Here is a 22099-nt window from a genome sequence, read left to right as displayed (position 1 = left end):
GAGTTCTCTTGCCCGGTTTCTGTAGTAAAGACCAAACACCTCTCATCCAAGCTTTGAAATGATAGTATAGTAAGTTTAGGTACTTTTCAAAAAACACATAAATCCTACTTTTTGAAATATAAATGAGCAAAATTTCCCAAATCCTTAAGTTCTGGAGTTTTGCGGGGTTGTTGGGGTTTATTTTTTGTTTTGTTTTTGTTTCGTTTTGTTTTGTTGTTGTTTTTGCCAAAAAATTCCTTCATGACCAATAAAACTGGTCCTTGAAAGCCCTAAATTATTAAAAGCAACTGATAATGCCCTTGATTGTCCAACAAAACTCAATCATAAGATGCTATTGCTGAAGTCATTGCATACCTGAGCTGAAGCACATTGAGATATTAAGAGACATCTGAGTCGGAAGTTTCCTGATTGTAAGCATTCATGGTGCCAGAAAGTGCCTTGCATACTGCTGGGAGAGCAAAGTTATCAATTTTCCTATCAAGTTGTGGACCCTAGGATGTATAATGATTAAAATAAAAACCTGCATGGCATGTTGTGCCCATTGGTGCAATCATGAGATCACTACTATGGGAGTAACCAATCACTTTTAAACCTGAAATCTGTTCCATGAGAAAAAATTCAACCTTGGTATTGGTAAAGATAGTCATTACCAGTAATGAGGAAACTTATAGGCCTCAGATGAGAACCTACTACTGATGTTTTTCTAATGGAAATGATGTTAAACTGTCTTTTAAAGGTTCATAACAATAATTAATGTCACTCTCAACCTAAACAACAGAAGTTTCTTTTTTTATTTTTTGGAGTGAACATTGGTTAATGCAGACTTATAATCTGTCAAAGTGTGGAAAGAGACTGTGGAGTGTTCAGCTCTAATCTATCTTATTACTTACTTCCAGTGTTTAAAGAGCATTGTAGAAGAGGAAATTTAAAAAATGGAAGATAGTTTGAGCAGGGTTTCTGTGGAACAGTGTCTTCTTATCTTGACATGGCCATTGTAAGTATGAATTCAATGCAGCATCTATATCTAACCACACAAGACTTCTGTGGAACAATGCTCTTATACTTTGTAAAGATTTGTCACTTTCATTAGTTTAAAATAATGCTAATTGGCCAGTCGTCAGTATGTGGGGCAACCAGACTAAGAGAAATCTTGGAAAAGGTAAGGCAGAGACAAAGTCACCAGTCAGATGCAGAGGAAGTAAGATGGGAATGTCCCACTGAGGAAAGATACCAAGCTTCATGACTAAACATAGACAAAAACTATATTAATTTAAGTTTTAAGAAATAATTAACAATAAGCCTGAGCTAATAAGCCAAACAGTTTATAATTAATATAAGACTCTGTGTTTTTTGGGGATTGAAAGGCTATGGGATCCTGCACGACATAAGCTTCCATCTACCAATGGCACCAAATGTGGGGCGAGAATTTCCATGTAAAGAAAAAATAAAATTGTATTATTTTTAAAGCATTCTGGACAGAAAAGAACATAGTCAAGCTCAGCTCTACTTTCTGGTAGACTCTGTTTGTTGGCAATGAGTAAGATGTGGCTCCTTTAAGAATGGCTTACAAACTCAACTTTAGAGGCAAAAACCTTGCAGTTCTTTTAGAAGCTCTGCCACCAAACACTTAAATGATTGTTATGCACAGTCAGCATCAAGCTTCTTGGTGGTGGCATGAACCTAAAAACTCTACAGAATTGTGACAATAAATCTGACTCTCACCTTTATCTCTGCCATTAAGATAAACTCTCAAAAAACTAAGGAATTGGGTGGAGACAGTTAACAAAGCCACAGTTTTAATCCTAGCTATAATGCATAGCAGATTAAGGACTCATGTAGTCAGAAAGAGATAGAGATATACAGCAAAGACAGATTCAGGTGAGGGAAAAAAAAAACCTCTAAATTGTTTACAGTGTTCTTGAAAATATATAATGACTTGAGAATGAAAAGAAAAGAATAAAGTCCTTTAAAAATAAAAGAAATAGAGTAATTGAGTGTTGTGGCATATGCCTTTAACCCCAGCACTTTGGAGGCAGAAGCAGGCAGATCTCTGTGAGTTTGAGGTCACCCTAGTCTACAGCATAAGTTCCAGGACAGTCAAAGATACACAGAGAAACCCTGTCTCCAAAAATCAAAAATTAAAAATAAAAATGAAAGAAATAGTGTTTTTTTAAAAAAAATCATGTAAAGATGAAAAATACACAGAAAATCTGGATGTTGTATATTATTTTGTTGCCTTGAATTGCTTGACTGCTGTGGAAGGAGCAACAGCTGCTGAAAGACTTTTGGTTATAAATGCTGTTGGATTAATCCAACATATATATTTTGAAAATGCTTTGACTTCAAAATTTAAGGTAAAGAACATGTTAGTATGGAAAAGAGGTTTTTCTTTTATTTCCACAGGAAATAAGCAGCTGTGGATTCATCCTGGGTAAAAAAAAAAATAGGTTTGATCAAGAAAGATGCCCTGAAAAATCTCCAATGGGAATGCATGGGCCAATGGTCCAATGTTTCAGAACACCTTTGTTGCAGTTTCCTCTGAGTTCTATATCCAGAATTGCCTCAAGACTGCTGGCTGAGATGGCCCAGGCTCACACAATACTCCAGTCTGGCCTTGACCATAATCCTAAATTTTCTTTGGGTCCCTATAAGATGATTAGAGGCCCCAATCAACAGAAAGTAGCCTAGAAAACTATACCCACATTCTGAAAAACAATAGGTTATGGATGATTGTATTTGTTTAGAGTGTTGGTTATAAGTTGCTATGGATAATGATTAGGAATAAAAACTAAACAAAGGAAGCTAAATTCACAGTTCTTGTTTTTAAAAGAAAATTGGTAAATGCTGTGGGATAATGCTTTTGTACAATGTAAAGATTTGTCACTCATATTACTTTTAAAAAATGCTGATTGATCAGTAGCCAGGTAGGAAGTATAAGCAGAACAGCAGACTAGGTCAATTCTTGGGAGAGGAAAGGCAGACACATAGTCACCAGTCAGATACAGAAGAAATAAGATGGGAATATCTCACTGAGAAAAGGAACAACAGCACATAACTAAAAAAGATAAGAATTATAGGTTAAGTTGTAAGATCTAGTTAACAGTAAGCCTGAGCTGATAGTTCAAACAGTTTATAATTGATGTAAGCCTCTGTGTGTTTATTGTTACTGAGCAGCTGTGGGACCCTCAGGATATAAACTTCTGTCTAGACAAAACCTTCACAAGTTTGGTCCTGTCACTATTTGATCATGCATAAAAGAAGAATCCAGGTAGTCCTGGCCCTCACTTAGACATTGCAGCCAGATAGTTCATAGGTACCAGAAAAGGGTATATATTGGAATCTTCAGTGGTATAGACCCTGGTAAAGTGCTCTTATTCTAATGAGTATTCTCTACTCCTAAGAGAATTTATAACAAAACTCAGGAAATAAAAAAAGAATAAATAAAACATATCAAGTTAAGAGAGAACTTATGGGAAGAAATTTTCCCTGGAAGAAAGAGCAGGGTAAAAAAGAGCTGGGGAGAAAAGGATGGAAATGTCCAAAGTTCAGTCAATATATGCAGAACCTTGTCCGTGAGTTAAAAACTAATCCATTCTTCAACCCATTTCACTTCTTGAAGATGTAGTCATGAAGGTCAAGGATGCTGTTAAGATTTCACTTAGAAATATTCTCAGCAAAATAGCTGCTTTCATTGCTCACAAATGCAATCTTCTATAAAAATACATGACACAATTCAGCCAAGACCAGAATGTATTTTCCTGAAACTTGGAAAAAGCATTCTGAGTCTGCACCAAAGCTACACATATCTGCCCTCTGTATCTCTAAGGTCTCCAAGCTTCTTTCTACCATTAATTTCGAGGCCCCCCCTCCATGCTTTAGGCAGTATTCACAATAACACCTCATTTTGATATCAATCTGTGTTTTAGTCCAGACTGCTGTAAAGAAATGCCATGGACTGGCTGGTAGAAACAACGCAAATTTCTTTCTCACGGTTTCAGAGGCTGAAAATCTATGACCAAGATACAAACAAGATGGACTTTGTTCAGTGCCCCTTCTCTGGCTTGCAGGTGACAGAAAAGATATTTTTCCCTCATACTGTATGCTGTCTGAAAAAATTCTACTTTATTTCTAACTCTTATTACCTATGAAAAGGCCTTTCTTATATGTAATCAAACTAATGACAAATTTTCTTATATATAAATGTATAGGGAGACACAATGACACCCAAACAGCGACCTTTCTATTGCTAAACAAACTGCTATTGATTTAGTAACTTAAGGTATCTCAAATTATTAATTTTGTACATTCATGAATTTGGCCAAGAATGACTTCCTTGGGTTCTTTGCAAGTCAAATATCAAGGTGCTACTTAGCCTGAGTCTCATCTGAATTGTTTAAAAATACATCTACTTCTAGTTTTACTTCGTTGTTGTCAGGGTTTATATTCTTTTCAATTGTAGGACTAATGGTCAGGGTCAATCTCAGTATGAGGAAACCAAGTCAAGTGTTTTCTTAGTTCATTGTCATATAATTTTATCCACAGATCACCTCATGCCCTGTGATAAGTACTAGATAATTTCATTTTGACTTATAGTTACTTGCCCAGGGTTTCATAGTTAGAAGTCACAGCAATATTTAAAACTCAGGAAGATGCCATTTCGAGTCATGACCCCCAACACCAGCCCCAAATATTCCTTATATCATGACAACTCCCTAGAATTTATACTAGAAAACATCCTAGCCTTCAAATTACTGTCAGAAAGTCTTTTTTGAACCTCTCAGAAATGGGTAGCTATAAACAGTCCTGACAAGCAGAGTGAGTCTGTTTATTATATATGACACTGAGATTCTTTGCCTTGTGCTGTTTGATTTGTTCCTTGTCAATTGTCAGTTCCCTAATTTGTGTCTGAACCCATTCATTCCTCATCAGGCAGTGCTCATCAACTAGGAGATTAACTTTAGATAATGTAAAGTCATACCAATCTCCACATCATGACTAAAAATGCATTCAGGGGATAAAGAATGCTTAAAATTTAAAGCATATTAAACTAATCACATGTTCATTTATAAAATAATTCATTGCTCATAGAAGAACAACAGGATGAACACATACACTATGTTTTAGTCAAATTAAATTACAATAATCTGTACCTAATTGCATTTCCTTAAATACTGTGTTTGCACAAAAGTCCTGTCAAACATTCAATTATTACTAATGATAATATATATATACATATATGTACACACACACATACACACACACATTTTTCTCATACTTATAAACCAATAGCCAGTTTTTCTTTCAAAATAAAATTGCTTTATTGCAGAGTACTTTCTCATCAACTCACTTCTAGAGATATAACCCTGAAGAATCGTAGTGAACTCTGATGATTTAACGAAACTAGAAAGGTCCTAGGAGTGCACACTGAGTTTATTTGATATTTACTCAAGTCCAGGGAAAACTTCTTTCTTTACCTTGTCTGAGAACTCACTTTAAGACTGCCCCAGTAAGCTTTAGTTGAAGTAAGTGTTTCCTTGGTATGTCCTTCGGAGGAAAGTACTGACCCTTGATAGCTCTTATGTGTAATATTCACTCTTCAGTTCTCATCCCAGCCCACTACCATTCTCAAGTGTATATTTGTCCTGTTCTTCACAAACAGGCTTTTCTCTATACTCATTCTATGTATTACCATCTAAATACAGTAAGTGTAGTGTAGTGTAGCGTGGTGGTTATTATATTTGCTACACATTGCTGTAAGCATACTCAGTCTTCTGACATTGAGACATGGTATTGTCACTTATGAATTTTATACTCAAAACCATACCTTCAAGTTACAAAAAAATTCCCATAATGCCTTAAGTTTATGCTTTTGTGTTTGGAAATATTTCTGTGGATTGTGGGTTGGACTCACCCTTGTCTTTGGATTCTGTTACTATATTTCATTCTCCTTGATGGGTCTGATTGCAGGAGATGGTAAAGATTTCTTAGCATTCCAGTATGAAAGGGCTGACACCAGAAACTGGCTTTCCACTACTTCTTACCTGTTATAGTGATTTACGTACCTTTTACTGAGCAGTGGATATTCGGTTTCTTGAATAATGCAGTTTTCAGCTGATTGATAGTTTTACCTAATTTGTTCACTGAAAATCTAGATACATCTTTGTAATAATTTGGATACATATATTCTCTTTTAAGTAATATATTACCAGTGTCATTAAAGGTAGACCTCCATAAACCTTGGAACGTTTTCATTGTCATACTGAGAGGGCATCAATAGTATCAGCATGATAGACTCTGTGAGTCTTTATTAGTGTTTGTGAGGATTAAGACTTTTGGTAACTCAAAAATGGTTTTATCTGACTATTAGACTTCTGATTTTCTATTGCATATATTCTACTAGATGAAAGATGACATCATATGCTATTTTTGAACATATTAGCAAGTTTTTAACCATACAGCATTAATATAATTATCACAAACCTTCACTTGTGTACATGGAGAATGTTAATCATACACACCTTCATCCAAGACACTTTCTGCTGTGGTCTCAGGACAGGAACCTAATGAAAAGAAAAAAAAATAAGAGATTGTTCAATACCAATACATAAAACTAAAATGTGATTTAAGCTTTAATCTGTAATTACATTATATGTCTACCTACCTATTAACTTTAAAAGATATATTATCTTTTGCCTTTTTAATTTAAGTTCAATAATACAGAAAAGGGTGAGCCACATGTATGCTATCCTAGCTCTCATTTTGAACCTGTAAGAACCTCTATTCTTTTGCGTCTTAAGCCTTTCGCTTCAAGAAGTGTCGAAGCAGATTCTGATTCAAAATTCTGTCAACCTTATGCCAATAATCTTTAATCATACTTCACACTTTTCAAATATGCTATATAATTTATTTTCAGAATAATTGAAAGAAGAAATAGGTCAAACAGATTGAATCATAATAAAAGCCTGACAACATTTGTTCATCAAAAAGTGGCAGTGGAGACCAATTAAAGCTAACTGTGAGTCATTAGCATGGTAATAATGCATCCAAGTTTCTCAATGAATCTGGAATAAATGTACAAATAATAGCTTTGCATGTGTTGTTTAAATGAACTTGAGCACTTTAAGAATCAAAAGATGAAACGGAACCAAATGTCCTCATTTTAATTTTATTATGCTATTACATTTCTAATTTCCAAATATTTTCAAAGACATATTCCATAAAAGCACATATCTAAATCTGAGGACTTTCTTGACAAATGTGTTGTAGCAATTATAAGAACTTCAGTGGAATATAAAAAAAATTAAAGAAACACATTATTTTATTCATGTTTTGGAGACTTATTAACCTATCAACACAGATATAAAAACAATAAGTAAAAAAAGAACGAAAAAATTAAAGTTTCAGAACGCAATATTCTTTATTATCTATACCAGTATATTCAAGTGAAATTTTTACATTGAATGATAAATAACAACCATGCAAAGAAATAAAACAAATTTCTTTTACATTTAATTGTTTACCAAACCCCTCATAAGACTTTGTTCTTACAGGTACCTATGTGGATAATCAAGTCAACTGAATTTAAATAGTAAATTAGGGGATATAAGTTTCTGTATAGAAATGATGCAGAATCTTCTCACAGTGGAAGGAAATCGCGACAGTGAGCTTTCTAGAGCAAGGACAATGCAGTCAAGCTGAAGTTACATAGAAGAGTATAGACATGTATGTGTGCACAGACATAAACACACAAGTTCACACACACAGGTGCACACACACATAGGTGCACACACACACACCTTTAGCAGTTTGTCTCAACAGGGATAATAAGAGGATTAAGAATAGTTCTATACATACATCTATAAACAGAAAAGTATTCTACATGAAATATTTTGGTTAATAGTGAAAAATAGAATTGGATGGTTTCTGGATTCGAATCTTTATTCTTTGTTTTATCAGGCGCTTTCAGTTTGCAAAATTTGTATGTCATTCTTTGAAACTCGCCTTTCACAATGAGTTGTTTGTAAATGTAAAATTATTTATAAAAAATAAATTGCTTTGAATAATTTGTGGGACAAGGAAGTGGCCAAAAAGTACCATCTCTGAAGAACTGCAAAATGTTGATGAGTCCTAATAACCCCCAAGTGGTTTGTGTTTAGATTTCTTGCTGTGCCTTCATCCTCACATTGCTACTCTACTTTTCATTGTCATGGTGAAATTGCTGTTTGCTACATTTCTTTCTCTTTTTTTACAAAATGCCCGAGGAACACAGACTCAGAGAACAAGCTTTTATTTAGAGAAACTGAAGTAAAAATGTCAGTGCTTTTCACTTCTTTTATTTTGTTGAAATGAAACTTTAAAATGGAACTTAATAGATGTAATTCTAGGTTCAGTTTATGTAGGGTCTGGCATGACTAGAGGAACAGAAAATCTCTTTAAATGATAGAGATACACTTAATATTCTCCAAGGTAAAGAAAGACAAGAATCCCAAAGTCTAATGCCTGCGGCTGTGGGAGTGAGAAAGCAGGATTGTATGAAATCGGGGAGGTTGGCATCACTACCAAGCTAAAATAAATTATCATGGAAACACATGGCACCACAAAGTCAGAGATGATCTTAGAAAGGAAGTATTTAACCAGACTCTAAACACATCTGTTTGGTTACAGGAATAGTCACCACATTAGAAATTGTGCTAAAGTTACTAGTCTGGTATTTATGATGGGTAGATAAACTTGTGATGGGAACATTTTATATTAGGAAACAGAACATTATTTCTTTTCTTCCTGAAGATCAGCTTAGTTGAAATGAAAACAAGCTAAAACTGGGTGAATAAAAGTCTTCAAAGATTAAGAAACAAGAAGATTAACAAGAAAAATAGGGAAAAACCTCAATAGAAGGACCACAACCTCAGCAAGAATGGTTATGAACATCCCACTGAAGTGCAGACCCTGGTTAACCAGCTTTTTGCATTCTTAGGTAGCAGGGAAGTTCCTTACCAAGGAATTCTCTACCAAATCTGATTGTTTTCCTCTCATCCCACACTAAACATTTAGAAAATTCTGGGTATAGTTTTTCTTATCACTTAACTGGGTTGATGTATTATTGGTATACAGGGGGGCAATAGGAAACCTGCAAAGTTTTCTACAATGAATTTGATATATAGGAAAGAGAAATTCAGCCCAGAGTATTATGCATGGTAGTTCAGAGGGACTGCCTCCAATGGATGTGTGGTGACAGCTTACTTATCAGCAAGATTTGCATAAATCCTCTAAAACTGTGAGAGCCTAACAGTTACTTATAATGAGTCTTCCTTGGGTAAGCATCTGGACAAAGTATGTTTCAGTTTTATCTATTTCAGCTTGAAGAGCTTGATTTTTCCCTTTAGATCACCAAAAGTTTCCCTCTGTTTGCCTGAACTCCTGTGGGTAATTGTGCTCCTATGTTTTATCCATATGTTGCACAATGTCAGAAAGCAGTTACTCAATTACATGATTTTAATTTCATCCCTTAATTGTGTGTGTGTGTCCATGTGTGTGTACACATAAACATGTATAAAGGATATATACATATACATATACATAAAAGAATTATATATATGTATATTATATATCAAATACTGTAATTTATTTGAAATAGTTTAAGAAATATCCTATTTTCTTTGTCATAGTTAGAATTAACTTTTCATCTGTGCATATGTTTGTGACTTTGGTCAGGGTGTATATGTTACACTATGCCTATGGAGGTCAGACCTTTTGTTGGTTACCACAGGGTACACTAGACTAGCTGGCGTGTGAGGTCCCAGGGATTCTCTTGTAGCAGCCCCATCTCATCAGTGAAGAACTGGGATTACAGTCACATGCTACTGCTTATAGCTTTACATAGACTCTATGAATCTGAATTCACATCCCCAGTCTTGTCAACTAGTCAGTCTGCCCACTGAACCGTTTCTCCAGCACACAATTAGAAACGTTATGACATAATTGGTGGGGAACAAACAAAATCCTTTTAAGAGAGGTAAAATTAGCTGCAAATGGAGGCTCAAATCTCTAATTCTGTGATTTGAAGGGTGGAAACATGAAGACAGCAAGTCCAAGATTAGCCTAGTCTGCAAAGAAAAATCATGTTTCTAAGATTTGTTTACTCATTTTAGTTTATTTTCCAAAAACGATATTAATTACTAACCATACAACTAATACTCAGTTCCACTGGTATTCATATAAAGAAGACACAATACACAAAAGAGTTGATATGAACTAATCCTTAAACAATAGAACTGTTACTATTTAATGGAAACTCAAGTAAAACTTTTGCATTATACTTGTGTTCATTTAAGAATGTCTCATTATTATCATAGAGTTCAGAGGACTTAACCTGTGAAATATTAGTGTTTTAATATTAATTTATGAAGACTTGCAACTTTTAGAAAAAGCTAAAATAAATAAGTAAATAAACAGATAGATGATAGATAGATAGATAGATAGATAGATAGATAGATAGATAGATAAAAACACCCAGCCACATTTGAGATCTCTGGTTGTTTTCAAGGATCTTTCCTACAGAGGCCAAATATCTGAAAAGTTATGAATAAGTTTCTGAAGACAGCTATTTCACTACCAATAAACTCCTTTAGCTAAAAACAGTCAATAAAAGGAAGGAAAAGGTAAAGGATATATGAGGTATTTGAATATCACTCTTTTAAAACACAAGAAGGTAAAATTGGTATTATTAAGCTAAAACTCTTCCAATGTGACCCTTAAAGAGGTTAGACAACAGAACATAAGGTGATGGAAAGGCTCTTGTTGCTCTTCCTAATGTGGTTGGAAAGGAAAATTCAATAAAGTTCAAAATGGTCATGCGTGGATAATTATCATTCCATAGGACCCACAAACTGGTCCTATTTCTTGACCACAATGAGATGTGTTCTAATAGACAGAGATTGAATTACTCTTTTTTCACCTCAGTATATTCACTAGTTCCCTCAAAATAACTTTTCATCACAAGAATTAGTGACCCTGATTGCTAACACACATGCTTCATATTTAGCATTCCTCTAGTGCTACTCTTTTATTCCATATATGTCATCACATTACTTTGATGCTTTATGTTCTTATTGAAGTGTCTGTCATCTGACAACCATCCAGGAACCCTGTGAAAGGTCGTGTTGAGTTACTTAGGTAAAACCATTTATAGGCTTGGTGGGTCTTAGACCAGACTGGGAGGAGAAAGTAGGCTGAAAATTAGAGTTCATGATTCCTTGCTTTGAGGCATTTGATGCTATATGAACAGCAGTTCAAACCCTGTGTTTGTGATGTCACTACGATAGACTAACATTGATCTGTGAGCCACAATGAATCCTGTTGCTGGATGATCTCATATTGCAAAAAAAAAAATACAATAATTTTGTGTGTGGTCAGCTATGTCCCCAAGACAATTTAATTGCATGTGGATATTTAGTGATTTTATAATTGTGAGTAAAGAAATAAAAGTAAAGGAATTCCCTTGACTCTGTCAACATCATTCCCTAGATATCACCAATGTTGGTGTGTATATTAGTGGTGTGTGTGGTCTGTTTGCGCATGTGTGTGCATGTGTGTGTGTGGTATGTTTGTGTGTTTGTGAGGATCAGCAACTGATGCCATCTGCATTCTTCAATCCCTTCCACTTTATTTACATAAGTAGTGTTTCACCTTTGAAACCAGGAGTCTTACAGACAGCTTTCTTGTGGGTACTTGAGATCTAAACTGTGTGTTATCTATTTATTTATCTACTATTACTTTGTCTTTATTCTAAAATGGTGCTATATAGTATATATTATAATATATATTATTATAATATATATTATCATATTATATATAATAGTTATTATTCCAGAAGGTAGTTGTTATTTTCCAATAAAAGTAATAATTGTGGAGAATCAACTTGGCAAATGGATGGCTACTACTTTATGCCTTAAGGTTTGCTTTGTCTTGAACACAGTGCTTAAAGTGACTTATGATGGCAATGTCATGGTCATCAGTATTGGGAATGCTAAGCCACAGTGTACCCTAAAGGAATTTTGTGTCTGTGTGCTACTGTGATCAATAAAACACATTGAACTTTGAATTTTATTTCATTTTCTTAAAAAGATTTGCATTTTAAAATTAATTTTCCTAAATTAAGAATATGTAGGGGTGGTGAAGACTGCAACAAAATATGAATCTCAAGAAATGGAGCCCTTTACGGACCTCTTTATGTCCCAGTAACAGTGGAACAATGACCTACAAAGGTGTTTGGAACCCCATTATGGTGATTACTAGGCTTTGTGTCACAGCATTCACAGATCATTATCTATGCTCTTAGGTGAATTGTGTGACCTCACAGAACTTAAAAAACATCCAAAGAATCCCATAGTGAATATTTTTGAGTTCAAAAGCTGACAAAAGTATACCTTAATAAATACTGTACTTGTAACATATTCTTTATTTTTTTGTTTTAGAATCTACTGGTCTAGTCAAATAAGATATTGAGGGGCTGAAGATGGTTCAGTAGTTAAGAGCACTGACTGCTTTTCTAGAGGACCACAATTCTATTCTTAGTATCCACATGCTGGTTAACAATCATCTGTAACTCCAGACTCAGAGAATCTGAGACTGTTTTTCTGGGTTCTGTGGGTGCCACATGACAAGGCACACATACATACAGGGACAATACTCATATACATAAATGTTTAAAAAGATACTACATTCTTAGAATAAAGGAATTGCTACACTATTATACATATTGCAAGCATCCATTCATCAAAAGGTAAGAAAATTTTTACTACATACAAAGTACCAGAATCTCAATGAATATCTTCTGTTGCAGGTTTGTGGATACTGGGGAGCACACAATCCTAAAGTAAAGTTAATCATGATACTTTCTTCCTTGTCTTACAAATGCTTGGTTTTCAGAAAGCTCAAAAATCTGACAACAGAAGGCAAAGGAAGAGTTGAACTGGTGCTGTGAGCAGCGCTTGCCTCTGTGATGCACCTTACAGGCTGGATGGAGGACACGGGCTCTTTGAATTTCTGAATGTGTGACTTGGGTTCCAGCTCAGAAATCAGAATGTCCCATAATCATCAATCAATACTAGGCATTAATGAATCTGTCACCTCACAAGATTATCAACTAATTACATCAATAATCAGATTCCATCTTACTTTGTCTTTTTAATTTTAACCACAGAGACTTACCCATGAAGGTCACTTGCTTTATGGTACTGCTAACACAGGCACATCATTAATGTAATCGCTAAAATATTTCTCTGAAGCTGAAGGGCTGGATCCTTGTGAATTTTAAGCCATGTGTTTTGTTGTTGCTTTTATTGTTTTTTGTTGGTTTGTTTTTAAGGAAGGAGATCAAAATCCGAATTCTCATTTTGTCAGAACTCTTTTAGTTTTGAGAAAGTCATTTTTGTTCTTTGGTTTTCATTTTCTTCATCAAAGAATGGAATAATTAGAATTACAACCTGAAGATTCATTCATTTCTGAATTTTCCCTGCTCTTCATCTAAGTTTTAACTGGAAAGAAGTGTGATACCTAAAGTTTCTCAAAGTAGCCCAAGGCTAGTTTAATAATGATAATGTTAACAATGACAATAATAATAGTAATAATAATAATAATTGCTGATTCCTATTTTATTCTCATCTCAGTCCATCTTCCATATCATGACAGGAAGATTATCCAAAAGTTTAATCCACTCCGTGCTGTCCTCCTGCTATAATCACACAATAGCTTTCTCCCTTCTATGCTACAATATACAGTTCTCAGTCTGGGTATCTTGGGAGTCACCTGCCCCTAGTCAGTCACACTGCCTTCCATTCTAGGGACACCAGTGAACGTGATGTATTTCACTTCTGTATTTTTCCCATTATTTCCCAGTTTCTACACTAAAACCCATTTAGCTTGAATCTTGTTACACTCTTTTCAAAACATCCTCTCTTCCAGTATTTGCCTGGATTATGTGCCCAGTATGGAACATTTTGAAATATTTCATTCTATGTGATAATCTGGAAGTGCAAGTTTTGTTTCATTTTCTTTCTTTCAAAATTTTTGGAAGTTGCTATGGAGAAAGGGTTCGCTTTTAAGTCATATCTATCACCTACCACAATGCTTAGCACTAAAAAGATACTCCGAAAATGTAAGTTGACTGGAGGCATGAAAGAATAAACAATGTTTCACATAAAGTATTATAGTCTCTCTTTCCCGCGCTCTAAATACAAAATATAATCTATTGGGTCCATGTTCCTCTCAACAGAGAGCCAAGAGTTGAATGATGTTGTCTAAAGTATGTCAAAAGTGGCATCCCGATAGACCTGGGACTATTCTCAAATAACTTCTACTTTCAAAGTTGAAAACACAATGTACAAGCACCGTTCACCATTTGTAGCCCTTTCCCAACAGCGGCTCACTTCCACCTCAGAGCACACCGACAGCAAACTTTATTTGTTAACTGGAAAATAGCCAGCTAATTTTAAGCACACATTTTCCAAGGAGTCAGAAAACACATTCTCCTGTCTTCTGGGTTGAAAGGCATAAATTCAGGGGTTCAACTCTAAAAATACTTGTGATGTAGAACATCTGTGCATGGATGATCTAAGTGCCACTGAAGAGAACTTTCCAAATATGTAGCTTGCCTCATAAAAGCTCACCTTCTGAAGTCCTTGTGTTTTCCTGGCTGACTTGTACCAGCACAGGAAATACAGAGAGACTAAAACCACTCTTACATCTGGACCTCAGACCTTTTTCTGCAAAATTAGGTGATCAAAATAGATTGTGCTTAGACAAGTGTCAAATGCTTATTTTGGAAAAGAAAAAATTCTTAAGAAATATCTATGTTCTTATTTAGCTTCTCTAGGATCACGAATAATAGGCTCAAAGACCTTTAATTATGGTTAGAATCCACTTATGAGTGAATACATACCGTGTTCCTCTTTTTGGGTCTAGCTTACCTCACTCAGTAAAGCGTTTTCTATTTCCATCCATTTGCATGCAAAATTCAAGATGTCATTGTTTTTAACCGCCGAGTAAAACTCTAATGTATATATGTTCCACACCTTTTTTAACCATTCTTCTATTGAGGGGCACCTAGGTTGTTTCCAGGTTCTGGCTATTACAAATAGTGCAGCTATGAACATAGTAGAACAAATGCTTTTGTAGTATGTTAGGGAATCTTTAGGGTATATTCCCAAGAGTGGTATTGCTGGGTCCTGAGGGAGGTTGACTCCCAGTTTCCTGAGAAACCGCCACACTGATTTCCACAGTGGCTGCACGAGTTTGCATTCCCACCAACAATGGATGAGTGTTCCCCTCACCCCACATCCTCTCCAGCATAGGCTATCGTTGGTGTATTTGAGTTTAGCTATTCTGACAGGTGTAAGATGGTATCTCAAAGTGGTTTTGATTTGCATTTCCCTGATCGCTAAGGAGGTTGAGCATGACCTTAAGTGTTTCAACTAAGGGAGCCATTTTAGGGTTTACAGGAGACTTGATTATATATGGGATCCCAGGTCCAAGGAGAAATCCCCCAGATTGCTCTCTGGACAGAGGAGAGGGTGCCTGAATCGGCCGTGGCCCATGACCATACTGATGTATATTTTGCTTATCACCATAGATCCTTCGTCTGGCGAAGGACGGCTATGCAGTCGGAGGCCCACATTGGAGCAACGGATTGAGCCCCCCGAGGTCCGGAGGGGAAGCGAAAGGAGGAGGAACATGAAAGACAAAATCAGTACTGCGAGGGATGCTATCACCCACTGATACAAGGGAACGGATCTGATGAGAGTTTACCAGGGCCAGTCGGACTGGGACTGAACGAGGACGTGATCTAGCCAGATTCTCGGAATTTGGCCGGATTCTCTGACTGTGGCTGGCCCGGGGTCTTTCTGAAAAGCCATTGACTATGACACTGGGACCTGTTTCCTCTGCATATGCTGGATTTTGGGGATCCAGTCTGTTTGGACGCTCGCCTTCCTGGACCTGGAGGGAGGGGGAGGGAGCTGGAGCTTCCCACAGGGCAGGAAACCCTGACTGCCCTGGGGGACGGAGGGGAAGGAGGGGGGGAGTGGGAGGGTGTTGGGAGGGGGGGCAGAAATGGAAACTTTTATAATTTAATAAAATTTACAAAAAAAAAAAAGAAATATCTATGACTCTGGGACTTGTTTCCTCTGCATATTCTGAATTTTTGGGGATCCAGTCTGATTGGATACTCACCTTCCTGGTCCTGGAGGGAGCTGGGAGGAACTTGAACTACCCACAGGGCAGGAAACCCTGACTGCTCTTAGGGAATGGAGAGGGAAGAGGAGAGGGAGTGGGGGGAGTAGGAGGGTGTTGGGAGGAGGGGCGAAAATGGAAACTTTTATATTTTAATAAACTTTAAAAAAAATTAGAACATGTAACTTTGATTGTAATTCTGGATGGAATTCATATAATAAACATGATTTATTTTATTTCATAAAAAAAAGAAATATCTACTGCAGCTTTTTTTTTTTCTGATGTACTTACTGCTCAAACACAAGATGTATACAATGCGTGTATACAAACACTCAAAGACCTAAAATGCACGCATTCTCTTGGGACATCCACTGCTGACTCCAGAACAGAGAGTGAAGCACTGTATCCAGGAGCCCTTTCAGCACACATGACAGCTTTTTGTCAGGTCTCCAATTGGATCCTTTTCTTCAAAAGTGTCTTCAGACCCCCAGTGTCTGCTTGAGTCTTTTTTTTCTAACAGTAGTTTGACAACACAGTGGGCCTGATATGTGAAAACTCACCCCAGCAGACGTTTGGGATGGCATACAAATAATGTTTAACATGTATCTTGAGACCACTGTTAAAATTATCATTGACAGGCTGTAACGGTGAAGGTTTTCTCGGGGTCTATGATGGTTAATCTTGGTTGCCAGCATGATCAGAAATGACATCAATTGAAAGGCAAGCCACTCTGAGCACAGCTATGAGAGATCTTCTTGAACAGGTTACGTGACGTAGGACGACCTACAGTAAATACAGCTCCTACGCTCCAGTGGCATCTGAGATATAAAGAAGTTGAAAAAATAAACCTGAGGCTTTTGTACATTTGCCTTTCCTCTCACTGGCAGAACTCTGCTTTATTACTGCTGACAACCATGCCTGTCGCATTCATTCACTGATGGAACTCAGCTTCTTGTGGCTTCCAAATGTGGACTGAAGACCAGTGACTTCCCAGTCATCTCCCAACCCTTCACCACAGGACTGAGCAGTTACCTCCTTCTCTACCTCTCTGACACAGTCTTGCTGGATTCCCCAGACTGTACCGTAAAAGTCAGTTTAAGAAAACTCCTTTAGGGTCCCGAACTTCTTCAGACTACTTAATAGGAATTTGATCCATTATTTCTTACTGACAGCTAATTGAATGAATATAAAGTAATCTTTAAAAGACTCATGGGAACTTTGAAATTGTCAAAATGGGGGTAAGTTACACATGTGTTAATTGAGGAAACAAAATTGGCATTTTCCATGATTTTCAGTAGACACACTAGGAAGTCTAGATTAGGAAAAGTTTGGAAACTGCCGGGACAGTGCAGACAATTAGTGCAGACCTAAAAGTAGACCGCTCAGCCACGAATTTCAAGTCTAGTCATTTCTTCCTTTGAGTCTGCTGCTGTCTGTTGGCAAAACTTTTGTAATGACTGAAAATAGCTTTTTTCATCATACACAAGTACCATAAAGACAAGGATTTTGCCTCGGGATCTCTACTTCTTGAACTATAATATCTTATCAATTGAATTGCTGTCATAAACACTCATTACATAAAAAGTGATTCAGGCTTTGAAATTAACTGCTGTCTCACATCCTTGGGAAATCCTCAGAGAATTGGGCTATTTTGTGGCACTGGTGTCCCACATATCTGTTGCCTTAGAATTTCTCTAGTTTAATACTATTTCACTTGTAAATAATTCATAAATACCTGTTGACTGAATTATATTATACATAAGCCTGAAATATGAAGCCAAATTATTTAAGCACATCAAAATAAACAACCAAATCATCATGAGACTTACTATTCCATGTGGATAGTCATGTTAAAAGCTGTGTTTAAATTCCTCCCAGGTTAACAGCGATGCACCTCATTAAAAAAAAAAAAAACTCTCAAAGAAAAATGATGATATCAAATGTGTTATCCTAACAACAGCAGTTCTTACAGGTTCCTTGTGGAAGCCTAGCTCTTCATTTTAGAGTCTGCATATGTTACATTTCCAAATGATGTTTTTCCCATTATGGGAGACATGCACCCTGCGTATCTTTTTACTGACTTTCAAAGCAAGCATATTGCACATTGCGGTGAGAAACAATTCCAACTCCTCTCTTGCATAAAATATCAGAGCTAATAATTTAACAAGAAGAAATAGAATCTTTTTCTTTTCAGTGCACTTCCCTTTCAAAAAAAGCTTTTTAGCCCACTGAGTCATGACGACTAATCCTTTCTGTGGTGGGTACACTCTTCTCCCCAAGGACCTAGCAAATTAAAATGTAAAGTGCACCGATGACACTGAGAATACTCAGGAATGGGCACCAGTGTGGGAAAGAATCTACAATTAAACTAAAATGCAGATTTTAATTATAATTTCATTAAACAGATAGCATGTAATAAAATGCAATTGAAAGAATCCAAAGGATCCCTAGTAATGAGTGCATGCACAAAGTGTCTCATGGCTTGTCTGTGACCCTGCTTTCTGTTGCAGGCCCTGTCCTCAGAGCTTGAATTTCAGTATCTTTCCAAGGATTTGGAAGCAATTAAATAATTTCTTTTGCCATTTCACCCAAAACAAAGGTAATTATTTTTCCTTTGCCTTAAACTTCATTTGCAAAAGAGTAAAATTGCCCAAAGCACTTATGCATTTATTGCATATACAAGCTGGTGCTGAAAACAACTGGCCAGTCAGTTGTCAGTGGTTTGCAGCAAACCCAGGAGGAATTATAAATAATAGTGAGAAAATTCCATCTGTGTCTATATTAAAGATAAATAATAACCTTAGAGGTCATAAAATTAGTTACTATAATTGTCATTAATATGTCCACAAACATTCACAACAAGCTAAAAGGAGTCCAAAAATTTTGCTATAATATGATCAAAGAAAGCATTTACTTAAAAGTAAAATTACATCTTCTTTGATATAAAATACATTCAATTTGAAGATGGAATTCCAGATATAACTGTGCATGGATGGAAGCAAAGATTTAGAAAGTTTCTGTCCAATTCCAAAGCACAGATAAATCAGAGAAACATTTGGAATCTGCAGAATACATTACAAAAATGTGAAGTGATGAACATCATTAGCATTGTATTATTTAAGCTTGTAAGAGTTTTATGGTTTCTGTGGTATCTATAAACTTCCAATCACGGCATACACCACTAACTATATTTACAGTATCATGAGGATTTTAAATTTAAACCTCCATGCTAGAATTGCAGTTCATTTTAAGACTTTCTTTCCTCCTCTCTGACCCACTTCTTACCACCATTGTGGCAAACTTTTATAAGGAAGTTCTAACACCAGACCATCAAACTATCTTGGCCTATATTATTTCAAGAACTTTTAATTAGCAAATTAATGCCATAATAGAGCAGACTCCTCAGAGCAAGATACTAGTGTGTTATCAGAGCTCTATGAGCTTAAAATGCAAAAAATAATGTCAAGTGCACTGCACATTTATGTTTCTAGTGTTTAAAGATGAGCCCTATATATGCATACACATATGTAAGCTTTTATTTCATACATTTTTTCAAGAAAATTTTCCCTAGTTTGAGCAATACATGCTTGGACAGAGAACATATGAATGGGCCTGAGTTAAAGATCTCTGTTTAGTAACAGGTATGTCTAGACAAAGAGCACTAACATTCTTCAGTTCCAGTTTTATGTCAAGATGTTTCAAGATAATAAATTGGAACTAGCAAACTTGGAGTATATTCAGTAGTGGATATATGCACAACGTGTACTAGGCCAGAATTTAGTCCACAGAAGAGGAACAAGGGAGTGGGAGAGTAGAGAGAATAAAATGAAGTCTACATTGCTGCCGAGAAGCAGCACTGTATCATCTACAGGGAAAATGTCACAGTGAACAATAGAATTACTGAATGAAATATGCATCCAAAGTCTCTAACTTATTTATTACTTACAAAGGAAAATTTGAATTCTACAATTTAATCTTGATCCAGTCAACACACCAATACATGTGCCCCAGTGTTGTGCCCAAAGATGGACTAAGTGCTATCTCGTCATTGTTCTTATTAACTTGTTCCTCCATTTAATGGAAAACATCTCAGACTCCAAGTGAAAGGTATTCTTCAAATGGAGAGAAATGCATGCGTCAAATGTTTCAATACTATAAGTATGTAAGTTTCTACAAAAAGTTTATGTGTTCATTACCCAAGTCCTTAATGGTGAAAACGAATAGCCATAGTCATATTTCTTAGTACAGTAGATAAGAAACATTAGTACAATAATATTAAGTAATATACAGATCTTACTGAAATCTCACCTGGTTTTCTTTGGCTATCCTTTTCTTTTTTCCAACACCCACATGCTATTCTAGACTTAATATATGTATTATTAGTTTTTGTTAATTTCATTTAACAAAAATTTTCTATCAGATCTTACCTCTACATATTAAATGCAATTATAATAAAGCCTAAATTAGGTAGTGTGATATTAATGAAACCAACACATTCTAAATACTACCCTTCAGCTACCAAGCAATTGTGATATCACCATTTCCTCAATTTACAGCCATTCACTATCCTAAGTTTCTACTCCAAACAAATTATTATTGTCTATTTCATTGCTGATTTGTCAAAATATAAACAATTTTTTATTGATTGATACTACACACCTTGGTATTGTGAAGATATAAAATGATTATAATGCATCTATGATAGTTTGAGTGTAATTGGCCCCATAATCTCATAGGGAGTGCCACTATTAGGAGGTGTGGCTTTATTGGAGTGGGTTTGGCCTTGGCAGAGGTAGTGTGTCACTGTGGAGGCAGGGTTGGAGGTTTCCTATGGTCAGGATACTGCCCAGTTTTCATTTGATTTCCTGTTACCTGCAAGATGTAGGACTCTCAGCTATTCTTGCATCACCAAGTCTACTTATATGTTGTCATCATTCTGCCATGATAATAATGAACTGAACCTCTGAAACTGTGAGCCAGCCCCTTCAATTAAACATTTTCCTCCTAAGATCTGCCAAGGTCCTGGTGTCTCTTCACAGCAATTAAATCCCTAAGACAGAAGTTGGTATCAGGGACTGGGATCTTGTTGTGATAGGCTGATCATGTTTTTGTTTGGAGGAATTTGGATGTTGGTACTTGGGGTTATGAAAGCAGTGGAGTGCTTTAAGCACTGTTTAATGGGCCATAGTTGTAGCAGAAAAGACAGTGGTGCCAAAAGTTATTTGAAATGCTAGGGCTCACTCAAGAGGTTTCAGTGAAGAATTTTAGGTTATGCTGCCTAGAGATTGTTCTTGTGATATTTTTGTCAAGAAAGTATCTGCCTTTTGCCCTTGTTCAAAGAGCCAGCCTACAGCGAAAGTGAAAAGTTTTGGATTCATTCCACTGGAAGAAAAAAAAAGTCTCAAAACAGTCTAGTATAAACTATTTCATGTGGTTATTAGTAGTACCTCTAATGAAGATTTATAATAAAAGGTAAGCAGGGTAAATTGCAAAATAAAAATGTTGAGAAAAAAAAAGCACCAAGAAGTGGAATGAAGCTAAATCTTGTGTTCATGGAGATAAATGGATTAAGAAACTGGATAAAAGGAGTGGTGACCTCAGGGCAAGAACTCACCCAGCTAAATTTTCAATTTGGGAAAAGAAACTAAAGAAAAGCTTCAAGTCAAATGTGGTGGTGGTACATGGCTTTAATCCCAGTACTGGGAAGGCAGGGGCTAACAGATCTCTGAGTTTGAGTTCAGCATGGTCTACTGAACTAGTTTAAGGACAGCCAAACTTCTGTAGTGAAAGAAACAGAAAGCTTGTGAAGATGTAATTTAAGAAGAGAGCCATGTTACAACTGCAGCAAGCAACAGAGCTTGGCAGGTTCAGC

This window comes from Myodes glareolus, chromosome 3, assembly GCF_982192425.1.
Source record: "Myodes glareolus chromosome 3, mMyoGla1.1, whole genome shotgun sequence".
Classification (NCBI taxonomy): Eukaryota; Metazoa; Chordata; class Mammalia; order Rodentia; family Cricetidae; genus Myodes; species Myodes glareolus.
The sequence above is the reverse complement of the archived record's forward strand: the minus strand, read 5'-3'. Positions refer to the sequence as shown.